The following is a 6,044-nucleotide window of genomic DNA, read 5'->3' on the forward strand; positions in this document are numbered from 1 at the left end:
TCTCAATCTCCTGACCTTGTGATCTTCCTGCTTCGGCCTCCCAGAGTGCTGGGATTACTGGCATGAGCCACCACGCACAGCCGAGCCCAGGTTTCTTATTCCAGGTCAGGTACAACAAATCACTCCCAAAATGAACATTATTAGTTAGACTCTCAAAAATTGCCTAATCAAATGGAGTGAACACAAATATGCAGTTTCTTACCCTCTCATAACACTGTTAAAATGTATAGAGCACTTATTTTATGACTTGCTCACTTCTAATGGCTTTGCACAAGTTTTCTCAGTTAAAATCAAGAACATTGTGAGATAACATTGATAGTACTCTGACAGTATAAGCAAGAAAACTAAGTCTTACAGAAGCTAGAATCCATACTAGCTCTCAAAACAAGATCAATGGCAACTTAGCTCTTGGAGTCAGATATATCTGGCTTTGGTATCTGAGCATCTAATCATCACTTCATGTCTTCTGATTTGGTTCCTACATCAATTCACTTGTGCTTGGAAAGACATGTAAAACACATTAGAACATTTTCCTTTAGTATTCATTCCATTAAAATTGTCTCCAAAAATAAATAATCACAATTTTAAAAGGTAACATTTATTTTAACTCCAAGAAAGTACTAACCAAGAGAACAGAGTATATCTACAAATTCTTCACGGGTTCAAGGGTCAAAGTTAATTATACAAATCTGCTTCATTTTTTAACATCCCCTGAACTATCCTCCATGTGAAAGGATGCGTGAGGGAGGTAAGATCTCGTGTGTGTTAAAGCCAGTATGTCTTCTTCAACCTCCTTTTAATATGCAAAGTTTATAACACCATTCTGGAAGCAAGAACATGAATAGCATTAGAAGGTAACATTTTTATTCAATGGGAAACAAGAGAGTCTATATCTAGATATCCCTAATCAAACTCTATTTCCTAGGTTTCTGCAAAGGAAGTTGTAGTTCAGAGATAAAATTATATTTTCTCACAACTTTCTAAAGGCCTCACAGCCAATGTTCTTGTTACTTTATTATAAGACATGTTACCGAATGATAGAAGAATCCATGGGTGTAAAATCCCCATGACTATATGCAAAGAGTAATTTAATTAACTATATAAAATATGACTATGTAATGTGGTCCTTTATGAAATAGTGTTAAAAAGGACATGATTATGCATTTTATTATCATAAGATTATCTTAACAACCCTGATAAGCATCAGTATGGCCTTAAACTTGAATAGTTTTTCCTGAATCATACATTTAGTCACTATATGTTAAGTAATTTGAGTGTACAAAGCATTGCTTAGGGATTTGTGTGCTATATTTCTTTTAGTTATTGTAACTACCTGTAAGGATAATATCTTTTTTACATTCAAGAAGCTGGATAGCAGAGTTTTAGAAGTTATCTTCTAGGCTTTTTGTATTGTGTTGTGTCCTCCAAGAAGACACAAAATAGAATTAGATATGTAAGAGGTTTATTTGGGAAAATGCCTGTGAGAGAAAATAGGGAGGCAGACATAGGAGGCTGGAAGAGCCATCAGGCCCCAGTGCAGATCTGATCACTCTGGAGCAGTGAGGGAAGAAAGAGGGTCTGGATATAAGAAGGCTTAGATTCCTGTGCAGTTAACAAAAAAAAAGAAAAGAAAAAGAAAAACAACTTTGGCAAATATCAATGAGAAGTCATTGAATAAAAGCCACCCATCAGAAGAGTCCCCATATTTTATGGGAATGGGCTACCTTACTAGCCTTGTTGCATCACATGCTGGGGAAGTCACAGCTTAGCAAATGAGGCTTTCAGTCAATTATGTTCCCAGCAGTGGGAAATCTGAGAGGTTCCATGTTGGTGGACCGTTATTTTGCTCATTATGCTGGAACAAATCTCACATTCCTAAAAACTGTCAGTTTCTTGCTAAACTATGGCTTCTACATCTCAGGGAAATATAATGTCTTTCAAATTTAGGATATCTTCATTATTTATTTTGTTTAATAGCTGAAGAAGCTAATGTTATGGGAGACTAACAGAATAACAAAACTCTGACACTCGTGATACCAATCCAAAGGTGTAGCATTAACTGCAGACAGTATAGCTTGCTTCCTGTGTGGAGACAGAACAGACAAATATGGACTCTGTGAAAGCCATCCTGATGCTGACACTTTTTACCTGTATCTTTCAGTCAGGAACAAAGCAAAATGAATTATATGAACAACTGGGATATGGTGAAACTGAGCTTCTCAAATTTCTAGATGTTTGGCATTTAGGTTATATTCAAAGAGATATGCTGGCCCATTTGTTCAAGTCGCTAAGCTAAACAATGTAAGGTTAAGATATTTGACTTTTGTCATCCAACTAACAGAAAACAAGTTTTGAACTGAGGTCTGGTAGTTCTAAAATCAGGTTTTTCTGTTTTTTTGTTTGTTTGTTTTTTTGTTTTTGTTTTTTGTTTGTTTTTCTATACTAGTATTACTAATCATATGTGATATATACACAACTATGGTGATACTCAACCTAGTTACTCTGATGTCTTCAAAATGTAAAGAGTTTGGTCCTCTAGAAAATGCAGGCTTTCAGTTCTTTATTAAAGGAAGAATAATTGTTAGGCTTTAGAATTGTGTTCTTCTTTTCTCCATTCCTCCCTCAGTTACACTTTTCTTGACCTTTTTCAATATTTATCAGGTGTCACCATGTGTAAGACACATGGAAAAAAAGGGAAGAAAATGTTACAAATCATATGTAATCCATCAAAATATATATCTAGCTGTATATGTCATCCTTTCAATAATTTTATCTATGTACATATATGAAACAAAATATATATTTATATTTTAATAAAATTCTGAAATATTTTCTATTTTAGTAAAAATACATTTAATTTAATGTATTTTTTCAAATGTGAGACATTTGAATGACTGCAAAGAATTCTGCTGAATATTCATATTTTTATGTGAACATAGACTTCTCTTCCTGTAGTTTTTATCTCACATAACTATCTTTTGCCCTGGGGTGCATGTACTTTGACATCTTTATATCAATAAAAAATTATAGTAGATAATGAGGAAGATAGAAAGAAAGTGTGACAGCCTTAATTAAAATTGTTTAGAAATATATGGTATCAGTCTCTGTGTATTAGTCTGTTCTCATGCCGCTAATAAAGACATACATGAGACTCGGTAATTTATAAAGAAAAGAGGTTTAATAGACTCACAGTTTCACGTGGCTGAGGAGGCCTCACATTCATGGCAGAAGATGAAGGAAGAACAAAGGAATGTCTTACATAGTAGCAGGCAAGAGAGTGTGTGCGGGGGAACTCCCTTTTATGAAACCATCAGATCTCCTGAGACTTACTCACTGTCATGAGAACAGCATAGGAAAGACCTGTCCCCATGATTCAAGTACTTCTCACCAGTTCCCTCTCATGACACATGGGAATTAAGGGAGCTACAATTCAAGATAAGATATGGGACACAACCAAACCATATCATCCCACCCCTGGCTCCTCCCAAATCTCATGTCCTCACATTTCAAAACCAAACATGCCTCCCCAACAGTCCCCCAAAGTCTTAACTCATTTCAGCATTAGCTCAAAGGTCCATGGTCCAAAGTCTCATCTGAGACAAAGCAAGTCCCTTCCACCTATAAGCCTGTAAAATCAAAAGCATGTTAGATACTTTCTAGATACAAAAGGGGTGCAGACATTTGGTAAATAAACCCACTCCAAATGGGACAAATTGGCCAAAATGAATCGGATACAGGCCCTATGCAAATCCAAAATTCAACAGGGCAGTCAAATCTTAAAGCTCCAAAATGATCTCCTTTAAATCCATGTCTCATGCTCAGGTCACACTCATGTAAGAGGTGGACTGCCATGGCCTTCGGCAGCTCTACCCTGGTGAATTTGCAGAGCATAGCCACCCTCCTGACTGCTTTAACAGGCTGGCATTGAGGATCTGTAACTTTTCTGTGTGCACAGTGCAAGCTGCTGATGGATCTACCATTCTGGGGGCTGGAAGATGGTGGCCCTCTTCTCACAGCTCTACTAGGCAGTACCCCAGTGGGGACTCTGTGTGGGGGCTCCAAACCACATTTTTCTTCCACACTGCACTGGCATAGGTTCTCCATGAGGACCCCACCCCTGCAACACACTTCTGCCTGGACATTGAAGCATTTCCAAATACCCTCTGAAATCTAGTTGGAGGTTCCCAAAATTCATTTTTTGACTTCTGTGTACCCACAGGCCTAACACCACATGGAAGCTACCAAGGTTTGGGGCTTCACCATCTGAGGCAATGACCTGAGCTATATGTTGGCCCCTTTTAGCCATAGCTGGAGCTGAAACAGCTGGGAGGCTGGGCACCATGTTCAGAGGCTGCAAAGAGCAGGGGACCCTGGGACTGGCCCGTGAAACCATTTTTCCCTCCTAGGCCGCTAGGCGTGTGATGGGAGGGACTGCTGGAAGGTGTCTGACATGCCCTGATGACATTTTCCCCATTGTGTTGTTGATTAACATTTGGTCCTTCATTACTTATGCAAATTTCTACAGCCAGCTTGAATTTCTCCTCAGAAAATGGGATTTTCTTTGCTATTGAATTGTCAGGCTGTAATTTTTTCAAAATTTTATGCTCTGTCGTCTCTTGAATACTTTGCTGCTTAGAATTTTTTCCCACCAGATACCCCAAATCATCTCTGTCAAGTTCAAAGTTCCACATCTATCTAGGGCAGGGGCAAAATGCCACCAGTCTCTTTGCGTAGCCAGAGTGACCTTTACTCCACTTCACAACAAGTTTCTTATCTCCATCTGAGATTACTTCAGCCTGGATTTTATTGTCCATATCACTATCAGCATTTTCGTCAAAGCCACTCAACAAGTGTCTAGGAAGTTCCAAACTATCCCACATCTTCCTGTCTTCTGAGCCCTCCAAACTGTTCCAACTTCTGCCGGTTCCAAAGTCACTTCCACATTTTTGAGTATCTTTAGAGTAGTGCCTCACTACTTGGTATTGATTTATTGTATTAGTCCATTTTCATACTGCTATTAAAGACATACTTCAGACTGGATAATCTATAAAAGAAAGAGGTTTAATTGACTCAGTTCCACCCATGGCCGAAGGTGAAAGAGAATCAAAGTCACGTTTTAAATGGTGGCAGGCAAAGAGAGCATGTGCAGGGGAACTCCCCTTATAAAATCATCAGATGTTTTGAGACTGATTCATTATCACAAAAACAGCATGGGAAAGACCCACCACCATGATTCAATTACCTCCCACGAAATCCCTCCCACAACATGGGAATTATGGGAGTCACAATTCAAGATGAAATTTGAGGGAGGACACAACCAAACCATGTTTCCATAATGTACTTTATGAGGTTTTTGACTCTAATGAGGGTTAATCTATTATACAAAAGCATATTAACATATATTTGTATGCAAGTATATTCATTAGAAAATTATAAGAACAAATAGCTAATAATCAAACATTTGTCTAATTAAAAAGGTATATTTGCACAGTGGAATTCCAGGAGATATTTTTTAAAAGGCTTTAAAAACATTTCTAAGGGCATGAAGATATGCTAAAAAAATTAACTGTATAGAAGAACATAGATTCCCTACTAAACGAGATGTAGATATGATGACATTCTCAGCATATCTATAATACTGCTAAAAACTCATTTTTAAATTATTCTCATTTATTAATGAAAATTATGCTGTTTTATTATATAGTAGAAAATATTTTATAATACTATTCATTGATTTAAAATTGACATTGTTACATCAAAGTTTGGTAATTATTACCAGTTTCCCCCCCAAAAAACACGTTTTTTTAATCAGATTAAAATGAACTATTATTCATGTACATTGGAATTCAAAATCATATTTCTCTTTTTTATTATTATGTTGTTACTTCTTGAAACTAATATTTTTGAATTATTGAATTTATGTTTTTGAAAATACAAAGCTCTGGTCATAAGAAATGAATTCAGGCCGGGCGCGGTGGCTCAAGCCTGTAATCCCAGCACTTTGGGAGGCCGAGACGGGCGGATCACGAGGTCAGGAGATCGAG

The sequence above is a fragment of the Colobus angolensis genome, unplaced genomic scaffold (assembly GCF_000951035.1).
Source record: "Colobus angolensis palliatus isolate OR3802 unplaced genomic scaffold, Cang.pa_1.0 Scaffold290, whole genome shotgun sequence".
Classification (NCBI taxonomy): Eukaryota; Metazoa; Chordata; class Mammalia; order Primates; family Cercopithecidae; genus Colobus; species Colobus angolensis.